Genomic DNA, 15866 nt, shown 5'->3' on the forward strand with positions numbered 1-15866 from the left:
TAAACATGTAGACCCTGTCTACCCGCTTCTTTGTCAGGAGCTCTATCGCCCTCTGCATGCATGGGGATAGCAGGATGAGAACTTTCCTGCCTCTTTACCCAGGTATCTCAATATGGGTAAAGTGCAGCCATAGCCTCTTCTCCAGCTCCAATAGGGCTAGCGACACCCGTCCTGCAAATCTGCAGTGTGCCAGGATACAAAGGACGTTCGCTCCTTCTTTGAGACCACACCTTTCCTCCTGCCGTTGAAGAGGATCAGCTGCTTGACCAGCAGCAGCCACTAATTTAGAGTAGGGTGGGTGGACAGCCTGTTGAGGTACTCACGCTGTTTATCACTGAGGTATAAGTGCATCCATTTCACATCATTGGTAAAGGATAACAGGGAGGGGAGGCGTTCCATTTTATCTCTTCCAGTGTCTTTAGGGCAGCAGTTGAAATCAGCTTGCTCCACCTCATCTTGTACAGTTTCCTGAAGTCCTGTGCGCTCTCCACTGTTGGGACACAGTCCTTCATCAGTGCCTGACACTCAACCATTTTCGAGATCTTTTGCAAGCTATAGCTCAAACCATGTTCAAGATCTTTTGCAAGCTATAGCCCACCTTCAGGGCCAGTGAGGATACATTGAAGGTGTCTGTAATTTCTTTGTACCCGGTCAGGCTCCTTACAGCACATATCACATTTAGGAAGTTCAATGAGCAGATGAAATCTTCCATGCTCTGCAATGGAGTGACCTTCATGGCGTGCAACAGAAGTCACCCCACCCATCGAAGCTTCTGGCGGATTTCCTTGTGCTTGCCAATGTCCGAACTGAGCTGGTTATAAATGTGCAGATCGAACTTCATGATGCATCAGTCGCCTTGAATATGGGTACTACAGCATCATGAATCAAGTCACTCAACACCTTTCAGAGGCCAGTACCAACACCCGGTGCAGCGGGTGTGGCATAAGCTCACAGTTGATTTCCCCCTGGTCCAGCCTGCTTTGGGGTTGTCAACTCCATTCTTAAGTGGACACCTCTTCACATGTTGCCACAGGTGTCGCCTGGAGAAAAGACCTTGGCAACAGATAGTGCCTAAAGTCTTGGGGAGCCACAGCTGCTTGCATTGAAGTAGAACACCGCTTGCATTGAAGTAGAACACCGCTGCCCTCACAGAGAACCCCGGCCTTATGAATAAAGTTTCCCTGGTTGCGAAGGTGACGCTGCAGTGTCCTTTCCCCTGAGTGCTTTAGAAAGCTTAGTGCCCTGGCTGCCTGATGCTCGTTGCAGTAGACAGATTCCACATGCCTTGCAATCTTTGAGAATGGTGTCTTACACCATAGGCAGTAGTTCTTCTTGGTATACCACCACTTGCTAATATGCTTGGAAGGGGCACTCAGGTGTGAGGCTTTAGCTGGGTAATCTTTATGCATTTTACAGTCCCACCATCAAAAGTCTGCAGGAGGAATTCTCCCAAACCTGTATATTTTTGTTGCGGTAGGCAATTTGCTGTAAATTTTACCCTGGGCTCCTGGAACTGTGTCCTGGATCATTGGGTGCCTCTTTCACTCATCCTCGAAGTCGTCTCTTGCTAGCTGGATTGGTTCAGGTTCAATCCACTTAGACTGTCGATCCCTGGAACCACCTGTCGGGTAATTACCCGTGATACCTACCTTTGGAATCAATGGAAATCTCTTCCAGACTTTAGCCCATGAACTTGGCCATCCCCTTGCTCGAGTGCCACAAAAGCTTGCTTATTTTGGCCAACTGCAGGGTACTTTCGGGGAGGTGATAGTACTGCCAGTGCACCCAGATGCCGTGCCCAAGGAAATTGGCTAGCTGATCCTTCTCCTTTGTTACTCATGTTCAGGAGTCACATGCTTCTGGAGCTTTGCGGAGGACAGTGATTCTTTCTTAATGCTTAACCCTTCACTCCAGAGCATAGAGACGTATGCAGTCAGATCCTCTTGAAGTGTGACAAGACGACTGGCCTTGTAAACATGTAGACCCTGTCTACCCGCTTCTTTGTCAGGAGCTCTATCGCCCTCTGCATGCATGGGGATAGCAGGATGAGAACTTTCCTGCCTCTTTACCCAGGTATCTCAATATGGGTAAAGTGCAGCCATAGCCTCTTCTCCAGCTCCAATAGGGCTAGCGACACCCGCCCTGCAAATCTGCAGTGTGCCAGGATACAAAGGACGTTCGCTCCTTCGAGACCACACCTTTCCTCCTGCCGTTGAAGAGGATCAGCTGCTTGACCAGCAGCAGCCACTAATTTAGAGTAGGGTGGGTGGACAGCCTGTTGAGGTACTCACGCTGTTTATCACTGAGGTATAAGTGCATCCATTTAACATCATTGGTAAAGGATAACAGGGAGGGGAGGCGTTCCATTTTATCTCTTCCAGTGTCTTTAGGGCAGCAGTTGAAATCAGCTTGCTCCACCTCATCTTGTACAGTTTCCTGAAGTCCTGTGCGCTCTCCACTGTTGGGACACAGTCCTTCATCAGTGCCTGACACTCAACCATTTTCGAGATCTTTTGCAAGCTATAGCTCAAACCATGCTCAAGATCTTTTGCAAGCTATAGCCCACCTTCAGGGCCAGTGAGGATACATTGAAGATGTCTGTAATTTCTTTGTACCCGGTCAGGCTCCTTACAGCACATATCACATTTAGGAAGTTCAATGGGCAGATGAAATCTTCCATGCTCTGCAATGGAGTGACCTTCATGGCGTGCAACAGAAGTCACCCCACCCATCGAAGCTTCTGGCTGATTTCCTTGTGCTTGCCAATGTCCGAACTGAGCTGGTTATAAATGTGCAGATCGAACTTCATGATGCATCAGTCGCCTTGAATATGGGTACTACAGCATCATGAATCAAGTCACTCAACACTTTTCAGAGGCCAGTACCAACACCCGGTGGAGCGGGTGTGGCATAAGCTCACAGTTGATTTTCCCCTGGTCCAGCCTGCTTTGGGGTTGTCAACTCCATTCTTAAGTGGACACCTCTTCACATGTTGCCACAGGTGTCGCCTGGAGAAAAGACCTTGGCAACAGATAGTGCCTAAAGTCTTGGGGAGCCACAGCTGCTTGCATTGAAGTAGAACACCGCTGCCCTCACAGAGAACCCCGGCCTTATGAATAAAGTTTCCCTGGTTGCGAAGGTCACGCTGCAGTGTCCTTTCCCCTGAGTGCTTTAGAAAGCTTAGTGCCCTGGCTGCCTGATGCTCGTTGCAGTAGACAGATTCCACATGCCTTGCAATCTTTGAGAATGGTGTCTTACACCATAGGCAGTAGTTCTTCTTGGTATACCACCACTTGCTAATATGCTTGGAAGGGGCACTCAGGTGTGAGGCTTTAGCTGGGTAATCTTTATGCATTTTACAGTCCCACCATCAAAAGTCTGCAGGAGGAATACTCCCAAACCTGTATATTTTTGTTGCGGTAAGCAATTTGCTGTAGATTTTACCCTGGGCTCCTGGAACTGTGTCCTGGATCATTGGGTGCCTCTTTCACTCATCCTCGAAGTTGTCTCTTGCTAGCTGGATTGGTTCAGGTTCAATCCAGTTAGACTGTCGATCCCTGGAACCACCTGTCGGGTAATTACCCGTGATACCTACCATTGGAATCAATGGAAATCTCTTCCAGACTTTAGCCCATGAACTTGGCCATCCCCTTGCTCGAGTGCCACAAAAGCTTGCTTATTTTGGCCAACTGCAGGGTACTTTCGGGGAGGCGATAGTACTGCCAGTGCACCCAGATGCCGTGCCCAAGGAAATTGGCTAGCTGATCCTTCTCCTTTGTTACTCATGTTCAGGAGTCACATGCTTCTGGAGCTTTGCGGAGGACAGTGATTCTTTCTTAATGCTTAACCCTTCACTCCAGAGCATAGAGACGTATGCAGTCAGATCCTCTTGAAGTGTGACAAGACGACTGGCCTTGTAAACATGTAGACCCTGTCTACCCGCTTCTTTGTCAGGAGCTCTATCGCCCTCTGCATGCATGGGGATAGCAGGATGAGAACTTTCCTGCCTCTTTACCCAGGTATCTCAATATGGGTAAAGTGCAGCCATAGCCTCTTCTCCAGCTCCAATAGGGCTAGCGACACCCGCCCTGCAAATCTGCAGTGTGCCAGGATACAAAGGACGTTCGCTCCTTCTTCGAGACCACACCTTTCCTCCTGCCGTTGAAGAGGATCAGCTGCTTGACCAGCAGCAGCCACTAATTTAGAGTAGGGTGGGTGGACAGCCTGTTGAGGTACTCACGCTGTTTATCACTGAGGTATAAGTGCATCCATTTCACATCATTGGTAAAGGATAACAGGGAGGGGAGGCGTTCCATTTTATCTCTTCCAGTGTCTTTAGGGCAGCAGTTGAAATCAGCTTGCTCCACCTCATCTTGTACAGTTTCCTGAAGTCCTGTGCACTCTCCACTGTTGGGACACAGTCCTTCATCAGTGCCTGACACTCAACCATTTTCGAGATCTTTTGCAAGCTATAGCTCAAACCATGCTCAAGATCTTTTGCAAGCTATAGCCCACCTTCAGGGCCAGTGAGGATACATTGAAGGTGTCTGTAATTTCTTTGTACCCGGTCAGGCTCCTTACAGCACATATCACATTTAGGAAGTTCAATGAGCAGATGAAATCTTCCATGCTCTGCAATGGAGTGACCTTCATGGCGTGCAACAGAAGTCACCCCACCCATCGAAGCTTCTGGCGGATTTCCTTGTGCTTGCCAATGTCCGAACTGAGCTGGTTATAAATGTGCAGATCGAACTTCATGATGCATCAGTCGCCTTGAATATGGGTACTACAGCATCATGAATCAAGTCACTCAACACCTTTCAGAGGCCAGTACCAACACCCGGTGCAGCGGGTGTGGCATAAGCTCACAGTTGATTTCCCCCTGGTCCAGCCTGCTTTGGGGTTGTTAACTCCATTCTTAAGTGGACACCTCTTCACATGTTGCCACAGGTGTCGCCTGGAGAAAAGACCTTGGCAACAGATAGTGCCTAAAGTCTTGGGGAGCCACAGCTGCTTGCATTGAAGTAGAACACCGCTTGCATTGAAGTAGAACACCGCTGCCCTCACAGAGAACCCCGGCCTTATGAATAAAGTTTCCCTGGTTGCGAAGGTGACGCTGCAGTGTCCTTTCCCCTGAGTGCTTTAGAAAGCTTAGTGCCCTGGCTGCCTGATGCTCGTTGCAGTAGACAGATTCCACATGCCTTGCAATCTTTGAGAATGGTGTCTTACACCATAGGCAGTAGTTCTTCTTGGTATACCACCACTTGCTAATATGCTTGGAAGGGGCACTCAGGTGTGAGGCTTTAGCTGGGTAATCTTTATGCATTTTACAGTCCCACCATCAAAAGTCTGCTGGAGGAATACTCCCAAACCTGTATATTTTTGTTGCGGTAGGCAATTTGCTGTAAATTTTACCCTGGGCTCCTGGAACTGTGTCCTGGATCATTGGGTGCCTCTTTCACTCATCCTCGAAGTCGTCTCTTGCTAGCTGGATTGGTTCAGGTTCAATCCACTTAGACTGTCGATCCCTGGAACCACCTGTCGGGTAATTACCCGTGATACCTACCTTTGGAATCAATGGAAATCTCTTCCAGACTTTAGCCCATGAACTTGGCCATCCCCTTGCTCGAGTGCCACAAAAGCTTGCTTATTTTGGCCAACTGCAGGGTACTTTCGGGGAGGTGATAGTACTGCCAGTGCACCCAGATGCCATGCCCAAGGAAATTGGCTAGCTGATCCTTCTCCTTTGTTACTCATGTTCAGGAGTCACATGCTTCTGGAGCTTTGCGGAGGACAGTGATTCTTTCTTAATGCTTAACCCTTCACTCCAGAGCATAGAGACGTATGCAGTCAGATCCTCTTGAAGTGTGACAAGACGACTGGCCTTGTAAACATGTAGACCCTGTCTACCCGCTTCTTTGTCAGGAGCTCTATCGCCCTCTGCATGCATGGGGATAGCAGGATGAGAACTTTCCTGCCTCTTTACCCAGGTATCTCAATATGGGTAAAGTGCAGCCATAGCCTCTTCTCCAGCTCCAATAGGGCTAGCGACACCCGCCCTGCAAATCTGCAGTGTGCCAGGATACAAAGGACGTTCGCTCCTTCGAGACCACACCTTTCCTCCTGCCGTTGAAGAGGATCAGCTGCTTGACCAGCAGCAGCCACTAATTTAGAGTAGGGTGGGTGGACAGCCTGTTGAGGTACTCACGCTGTTTATCACTGAGGTATAAGTGCATCCATTTAACATCATTGGTAAAGGATAACAGGGAGGGGAGGCGTTCCATTTTATCTCTTCCAGTGTCTTTAGGGCAGCAGTTGAAATCAGCTTGCTCCACCTCATCTTGTACAGTTTCCTGAAGTCCTGTGCGCTCTCCACTGTTGGGACACAGTCCTTCATCAGTGCCTGACACTCAACCATTTTCGAGATCTTTTGCAAGCTATAGCTCAAACCATGCTCAAGATCTTTTGCAAGCTATAGCCCACCTTCAGGGCCAGTGAGGATACATTGAAGGTGTCTGTAATTTCTTTGTACCCGGTCAGGCTCCTTACAGCACATGTCACATTTAGGAAGTTCAATGGGCAGATGAAATCTTCCATGCTCTGCAATGGAGTGACCTTCATGGCGTGCAACAGAAGTCACCCCACCCATCGAAGCTTCTGGCGGATTTCCTTGTGCTTGCCAATGTCCGAACTGAGCTGGTTATAAATGTGCAGATCGAACTTCATGATGCATCAGTCGCCTTGAATATGGGTACTACAGTATCATGAATCAAGTCACTCAACACCTTTCAGAGGCCAGTACCAACAGCCGGTGGAGCGGGTGTGGCATAAGCTCACAGTTGATTTCCCCCTGGTCCAGCCTGCTTTGGGGTTGTCAACTCCATTCTTAAGTGGACACCTCTTCACATGTTGCCACAGGTGTCGCCTGGAGAAAAGACCTTGGCAACAGATAGTGCCTAAAGTCTTGGGGAGCCACAGCTGCTTGCATTGAAGTAGAACACCGCTTGCATTGAAGTAGAACACCGCTGCCCTCACAGAGATCCCCGGCCTTATGAATAAAGGTTCCCTGGTTGCGAAGGTCACGCTGCAGTGTCCTTTCCCCTGAGTGCTTTAGAAAGCTTAGTGCCCTGGCTGCCTGATGCTCGTTGCAGTAGACAGATTCCACATGCCTTGCAATCTTTGAGAATGGTGTCTTACACCATAGGCAGTAGTTCTTCTTGGTATACCACCACTTGCTAATATGCTTGGAAGGGGCACTCAGGTGTGAGGCTTTAGCTGGGTAATCTTTATGCATTTTACAGTCCTACCATCAAAAGTCTGCAGGAGGAATACTCCCAAACCTGTATATTTTTGTTGCGGTAAGCAATTTGCTGTAGATTTTACCCTGGGCTCCTGGAACTGTGTCCTGGATCATTGGGTGCCTCTTTCACTCATCCTCGAAGTCGTCTCTTGCTAGCTGGATTGGTTCAGGTTCAATCCACTTAGACTGTCGATCCCTGGAACCACCTGTCGGGTAATTACCCGTGATACCTACCATTGGAATCAATGGAAATCTCTTCCAGACTTTAGCCCATGAACTTGGCCATCCCCTTGCTCGAGTGCCACAAAAGCTTGCTTATTTTGGCCAACTGCAGGGTACTTTCGGGGAGGCGATAGTACTGCCAGTGCACCCAGATGCCGTGCCCAAGGAAATTGGCTAGCTGATCCTTCTCCTTTGTTACTCATGTTCAGGAGTCACATGCTCCTGGAGCTTTGCGGAGGACAGTGATTCTTTCTTAATGCTTAACCCTTCACTCCAGAGCATAGAGACGTATGCAGTCAGATCCTCTTGAAGTGTGACAAGACGACTGGCCTTGTAAACATGTAGACCCTGTCTACCCGCTTCTTTGTCAGGAGCTCTATCGCCCTCTGCATGCATGGGGATAGCAGGATGAGAACTTTCCTGCCTCTTTACCCAGGTATCTCAATATGGGTAAAGTGCAGCCATTGCCTCTTCTCCAGCTCCAATAGGGCTAGCGACACCCGTCCTGCAAATCTGCAGTGTGCCAGGATACAAAGGACGTTCGCTCCTTCTTCGAGACCACACCTTTCCTCCTGCCGTTGAAGAGGATCAGCTGCTTGACCAGCAGCAGCCACTAATTTAGAGTAGGGTGGGTGGACAGCCTGTTGAGGTACTCACGCTGTTTATCACTGAGGTATAAGTGCATCCATTTCACATCATTGGTAAAGGATAACAGGGAGGGGAGGCATTCCATTTTATCTCTTCCAGTGTCTTTAGGGCAGCAGTTGAAATCAGCTTGCTCCACCTCATCTTGTACAGTTTCCTGAAGTCCTGTGCGCTCTCCACTGTTGGGACACAGTCCTTCATCAGTGCCTGACACTCAACCATTTTCGACATCTTTTGCAAGCTATAGCTCAAACCATGCTCAAGATCTTTTGCAAGCTATAGCCCACCTTCAGGGCCAGTGAGGATACATTGAAGGTGTCTGTAATTTCTTTGTACCCGGTCAGGCTCCTTACAGCACATATCACATTTAGGAAGTTCAATGGGCAGATGAAATCTTCCATGCTCTGCAATGGAGTGACCTTCATGGCGTGCAACAGAAGTCACCCCACCCATCGAAGCTTCTGGCGGATTTCCTTGTGCTTGCCAATGTCCGAACTGAGCTGGTTATAAATGTGCAGATCGAACTTCATGATGCATCAGTCGCCTTGAATATGGGTACTACAGCATCATGAATCAAGTCACTCAACACCTTTCAAAGGCCAGTACCAACACCCGGTGGAGCGGGTGTGGCATAAGCTCACAGTTGATTTCCCCCTGGTCCAGCCTGCTTTGGGGTTGTCAACTCCATTCTTAAGTGGACACCTCTTCACATGTTGCCACAGGTGTCGCCTGGAGAAAAGACCTTGGCAACAGATAGTGCCTAAAGTCTTGGGGAGCCACAGCTGCTTGCATTGAAGTAGAACACCGCTGCCCTCACAGAGAACCCCGGCCTTATGAATAAAGTTTCCCTGGTTGCGAAGGTCATGCTGCAGTGTCCTTTCCCCTGAGTGCTTTAGAAAGCTTAGTGCCCTGGCTGCCTGATGCTCGTTGCAGTAGACAGATTCCACATGCCTTGCAATCTTTGAGAATGGTGTCTTACACCATAGGCAGTAGTTCTTCTTGGTATACCACCACTTGCTAATATGCTTGGAAGGGGCACTCAGGTGTGAGGCTTTAGCTGGGTAATCTTTATGCATTTTACAGTCCTACCATCAAAAGTCTGCAGGAGGAATACTCCCAAACCTGTATATTTTTGTTGCGGTAAGCAATTTGCTGTAGATTTTACCCTGGGCTCCTGGAACTGTGTCCTCGATCATTGGGTGCCTCTTTCACTCATCCTCGAAGTCGTCTCTTGCTAGCTGGATTGGTTCAGGTTCAATCCACTTAGACTGTCGATCCCTGGAACCACCTGTCGGGTAATTACCCGTGATACCTACCATTGGAATCAATGGAAATCTCTTCCAGACTTTAGCCCATGAACTTGGCCATCCCCTTGCTCGAGTGCCACAAAAGCTTGCTTATTTTGGCCAACTGCAGGGTACTTTCGGGGAGGCGATAGTACTGCCAGTGCACCCAGATGCCGTGCCCAAGGAAATTGGCTAGCTGATCCTTCTCCTTTGTTACTCATGTTCAGGAGTCACATGCTTCTGGAGCTTTGCGGAGGACAGTGATTCTTTCTTAATGCTTAACCCTTCACTCCAGAGCATAGAGACGTATGCAGTCAGATCCTCTTGAAGAGTGACAAGACGACTGGCCTTGTAAACATGTAGACCCTGTCTACCCGCTTCTTTGTCAGGAGCTCTATCGCCCTCTGCATGCATGGGGATAGCAGGATGAGAACTTTCCTGCCTCTTTACCCAGGTATCTCAATATGGGTAAAGTGCAGCCATAGCCTCTTCTCCAGCTCCAATAGGGCTAGCGACACCCGTCCTGCAAATCTGCAGTGTGCCAGGATACAAAGGACGTTCGCTCCTTCTTTGAGACCACACCTTTCCTCCTGCCGTTGAAGAGGATCAGCTGCTTGACCAGCAGCAGCCACTAATTTAGAGTAGGGTGGGTGGACAGCCTGTTGAGGTACTCACGCTGTTTATCACTGAGGTATAAGTGCATCCATTTCACATCATTGGTAAAGGATAACAGGGAGGGGAGGCGTTCCATTTTATCTCTTCCAGTGTCTTTAGGGCAGCAGTTGAAATCAGCTTGCTCCACCTCATCTTGTACAGTTTCCTGAAGTCCTGTGCGCTCTCCACTGTTGGGACACAGTCCTTCATCAGTGCCTGACACTCAACCATTTTCGAGATCTTTTGCAAGCTATAGCTCAAACCATGCTCAAGATCTTTTGCAAGCTATAGCCCACCTTCAGGGCCAGTGAGGATACATTGAAGGTGTCTGTAATTTCTTTGTACCCGGTCAGGCTCCTTACAGCACATATCACATTTAGGAAGTTCAATGAGCAGATGAAATCTTCCATGCTCTGCAATGGAGTGACCTTCATGGCGTGCAACAGAAGTCACCCCACCCATCGAAGCTTCTGGCGGATTTCCTTGTGCTTGCCAATGTCCGAACTGAGCTGGTTATAAATGTGCAGATCGAACTTCATGATGCATCAGTCGCCTTGAATATGGGTACTACAGCATCATGAATCAAGTCACTCAACACCTTTCAGAGGCCAGTACCAACACCCGGTGCAGTGGGTGTGGCATAAGCTCACAGTTGATTTCCCCCTGGTCCAGCCTGCTTTGGGGTTGTCAACTCCATTCTTAAGTGGACACCTCTTCACATGTTGCCACAGGTGTCGCCTGGAGAAAAGACCTTGGCAACAGATAGTGCCTAAAGTCTTGGGGAGCCACAGCTGCTTGCATTGAAGTAGAACACCGCTTGCATTGAAGTAGAACACCGCTGCCCTCACAGAGAACCCCGGCCTTATGAATAAAGTTTCCCTGGTTGCGAAGGTGACGCTGCAGTGTCCTTTCCCCTGAGTGCTTTAGAAAGCTTAGTGCCCTGGCTGCCTGATGCTCGTTGCAGTAGACAGATTCCACATGCCTTGCAATCTTTGAGAATGGTGTCTTACACCATAGGCAGTAGTTCTTCTTGGTATACCACCACTTGCTAATATGCTTGGAAGGGGCACTCAGGTGTGAGGCTTTAGCTGGGTAATCTTTATGCATTTTACAGTCCCACCATCAAAAGTCTGCTGGAGGAATTCTCCCAAACCTGTATATTTTTGTTGCGGTAGGCAATTTGCTGTAAATTTTACCCTGGGCTCCTGGAACTGTGTCCTGGATCATTGGGTGCCTCTTTCACTCATCCTCGAAGTCGTCTCTTGCTAGCTGGATTGGTTCAGGTTCAATCCACTTAGACTGTCGATCCCTGGAACCACCTGTCGGGTAATTACCCGTGATACCTACCTTTGGAATCAATGGAAATCTCTTCCAGACTTTAGCCCATGAACTTGGCCATCCCCTTGCTCGAGTGCCACAAAAGCTTGCTTATTTTGGCCAACTGCAGGGTACTTTCGGGGAGGTGATAGTACTGCCAGTGCACCCAGATGCCGTGCCCAAGGAAATTGGCTAGCTGATCCTTCTCCTTTGTTACTCATGTTCAGGAGTCACATGCTTCTGGAGCTTTGCGGAGGACAGTGATTCTTTCTTAATGCTTAACCCTTCACTCCAGAGCATAGAGACGTATGCAGTCAGATCCTCTTGAAGTGTGACAAGACGACTGGCCTTGTAAACATGTAGACCCTGTCTACCCGCTTCTTTGTCAGGAGCTCTATCGCCCTCTGCATGCATGGGGATAGCAGGATGAGAACTTTCCTGCCTCTTTACCCAGGTATCTCAATATGGGTAAAGTGCAGCCATAGCCTCTTCTCCAGCTCCAATAGGGCTAGCGACACCCGCCCTGCAAATCTGCAGTGTGCCAGGATACAAAGGATGTTCGCTCCTTCGAGACCACACCTTTCCTCCTGCCGTTGAAGAGGATCAGCTGCTTGACCAGCAGCAGCCACTAATTTAGAGTAGGGTGGGTGGACAGCCTGTTGAGGTACTCACGCTGTTTATCACTGAGGTATAAGTGCATCCATTTAACATCATTGGTAAAGGATAACAGGGAGGGGAGGCGTTCCATTTTATCTCTTCCAGTGTCTTTAGGGCAGCAGTTGAAATCAGCTTGCTCCACCTCATCTTGTACAGTTTCCTGAAGTCCTGTGCGCTCTCCACTGTTGGGACACAGTCCTTCATCAGTGCCTGACACTCAACCATTTTCGAGATCTTTTGCAAGCTATAGCTCAAACCATGCTCAAGATCTTTTGCAAGCTATAGCCCACCTTCAGGGCCAGTGAGGATACATTGAAGATGTCTGTAATTTCTTTGTACCCGGTCAGGCTCCTTACAGCACATATCACATTTAGGAAGTTCAATGGGCAGATGAAATCTTCCATGCTCTGCAATGGAGTGACCTTCATGGCGTGCAACAAAAGTCACCCCACCCATCGAAGCTTCTGGCTGATTTCCTTGTGCTTGCCAATGTCCGAACTGAGCTGGTTATAAATGTGCAGATCGAACTTCATGATGCATCAGTCGCCTTGAATATGGGTACTACAGCATCATGAATCAAGTCACTCAACACTTTTCAGAGGCCAGTACCAACACCCGGTGGAGCGGGTGTGGCATAAGCTCACAGTTGATTTCCCCCTGGTCCAGCCTGCTTTGGGGTTGTCAACTCCATTCTTAAGTGGACACCTCTTCACATGTTGCCACAGGTGTCGCCTGGAGAAAAGACCTTGGCAACAGATAGTGCCTAAAGTCTTGGGGAGCCACAGCTGCTTGCATTGAAGTAGAACACCGCTGCCCTCACAGAGAACCCCGGCCTTATGAATAAAGTTTCCCTGGTTGTGAAGGTCACGCTGCAGTGTCCTTTCCCCTGAGTGCTTTAGAAAGCTTAGTGCCCTGGCTGCCTGATGCTCGTTGCAGTAGACAGATTCCACATGCCTTGCAATCTTTGAGAATGGTGTCTTACACCATAGGCAGTAGTTCTTCTTGGTATACCACCACTTGCTAATATGCTTGGAAGGGGCACTCAGGTGTGAGGCTTTAGCTGGGTAATCTTTATGCATTTTACAGTCCCACCATCAAAAGTCTGCAGGAGGAATACTCCCAAACCTGTATATTTTTGTTGCGGTAAGCAATTTGCTGTAGATTTTACCCTGGGCTCCTGGAACTGTGTCCTGGATCATTGGGTGCCTCTTTCACTCATCCTCGAAGTTGTCTCTTGCTAGCTGGATTGGTTCAGGTTCAATCCAGTTAGACTGTCGATCCCTGGAACCACCTGTCGGGTAATTACCCGTGATACCTACCATTGGAATCAATGGAAATCTCTTCCAGACTTTAGCCCATGAACTTGGCCATCCCCTTGCTCGAGTGCCACAAAAGCTTGCTTATTTTGGCCAACTGCAGGGTACTTTCGGGGAGGCGATAGTACTGCCAGTGCACCCAGATGCCGTGCCCAAGGAAATTGGCTAGCTGATCCTTCTCCTTTGTTACTCATGTTCAGGAGTCACATGCTTCTGGAGCTTTGCGGAGGACAGTGATTCTTTCTTAATGCTTAACCCTTCACTCCAGAGCATAGAGACGTATGCAGTCAGATCCTCTTGAAGTGTGACAAGACGACTGGCCTTGTAAACATGTAGACCCTGTCTACCCGCTTCTTTGTCAGGAGCTCTATCGCCCTCTGCATGCATGGGGATAGCAGGATGAGAACTTTCCTGCCTCTTTACCCAGGTATCTCAATATGGGTAAAGTGCAGCCATAGCCTCTTCTCCAGCTCCAATAGGGCTAGCGACACCCGCCCTGCAAATCTGCAGTGTGCCAGGATACAAAGGACGTTCGCTCCTTCTTCGAGACCACACCTTTCCTCCTGCCGTTGAAGAGGATCAGCTGCTTGACCAGCAGCAGCCACTAATTTAGAGTAGGGTGGGTGGACAGCCTGTTGAGGTACTCACGCTGTTTATCACTGAGGTATAAGTGCATCCATTTCACATCATTGGTAAAGGATAACAGGGAGGGGAGGCGTTCCATTTTATCTCTTCCAGTGTCTTTAGGGCAGCAGTTGAAATCAGCTTGCTCCACCTCATCTTGTACAGTTTCCTGAAGTCCTGTGCGCTCTCCACTGTTGGGACACAGTCCTTCATCAGTGCCTGACACTCAACCATTTTCGAGATCTTTTGCAAGCTATAGCTCAAACCATGCTCAAGATCTTTTGCAAGCTATAGCCCACCTTCAGGGCCAGTGAGGATACATTGAAGGTGTCTGTAATTTCTTTGTACCCGGTCAGGCTCCTTACAGCACATATCACATTTAGGAAGTTCAATGAGCAGATGAAATCTTCCATGCTCTGCAATGGAGTGACCTTCATGGCGTGCAACAGAAGTCACCCCACCCATCGAAGCTTCTGGCGGATTTCCTTGTGCTTGCCAATGTCCGAACTGAGCTGGTTATAAATGTGCAGATCGAACTTCATGATGCATCAGTCGCCTTGAATATGGGTACTACAGCATCATGAATCAAGTCACTCAACACCTTTCAGAGGCCAGTACCAACACCCGGTGCAGCGGGTGTGGCATAAGCTCACAGTTGATTTCCCCCTGGTCCAGCCTGCTTTGGGGTTGTTAACTCCATTCTTAAGTGGACACCTCTTCACATGTTGCCACAGGTGTCGCCTGGAGAAAAGACCTTGGCAACAGATAGTGCCTAAAGTCTTGGGGAGCCACAGCTGCTTGCATTGAAGTAGAACACCGCTTGCATTGAAGTAGAACACCGCTGCCCTCACAGAGAACCCCGGCCTTATGAATAAAGTTTCCCTGGTTGCGAAGGTGACGCTGCAGTGTCCTTTCCCCTGAGTGCTTTAGAAAGCTTAGTGCCCTGGCTGCCTGATGCTCGTTGCAGTAGACAGATTCCACATGCCTTGCAATCTTTGAGAATGGTGTCTTACACCATAGGCAGTAGTTCTTCTTGGTATACCACCACTTGCTAATATGCTTGGAAGGGGCACTCAGGTGTGAGGCTTTAGCTGGGTAATCTTTATGCATTTTACAGTCCCACCATCAAAAGTCTGCTGGAGGAATACTCCCAAACCTGTATATTTTTGTTGCGGTAGGCAATTTGCTGTAAATTTTACCCTGGGCTCCTGGAACTGTGTCCTGGATCATTGGGTGCCTCTTTCACTCATCCTCGAAGTCGTCTCTTGCTAGCTGGATTGGTTCAGGTTCAATCCACTTAGACTGTCGATCCCTGGAACCACCTGTCGGGTAATTACCCGTGATACCTACCTTTGGAATCAATGGAAATCTCTTCCAGACTTTAGCCCATGAACTTGGCCATCCCCTTGCTCGAGTGCCACAAAAGCTTGCTTATTTTGGCCAACTGCAGGGTACTTTCGGGGAGGTGATAGTACTGCCAGTGCACCCAGATGCCATGCCCAAGGAAATTGGCTAGCTGATCCTTCTCCTTTGTTACTCATGTTCAGGAGTCACATGCTTCTGGAGCTTTGCGGAGGACAGTGATTCTTTCTTAATGCTTAACCCTTCACTCCAGAGCATAGAGACGTATGCAGTCAGATCCTCTTGAAGTGTGACAAGACGACTGGCCTTGTAAACATGTAGACCCTGTCTACCCGCTTCTTTGTCAGGAGCTCTATCGCCCTCTGCATGCATGGGGATAGCAGGATGAGAACTTTCCTGCCTCTTTACCCAGGTATCTCAATATGGGTAAAGTGCAGCCATAGCCTCTTCTCCAGCTCCAATAGGGCTAGCGACACCCGCCCT

This window comes from Taudactylus pleione, unplaced genomic scaffold (assembly GCF_031769625.1).
Source record: "Taudactylus pleione unplaced genomic scaffold, aTauple2 ptg000629l, whole genome shotgun sequence".
In the NCBI taxonomy this organism is placed as follows: domain Eukaryota; kingdom Metazoa; phylum Chordata; class Amphibia; order Anura; family Myobatrachidae; genus Taudactylus; species Taudactylus pleione.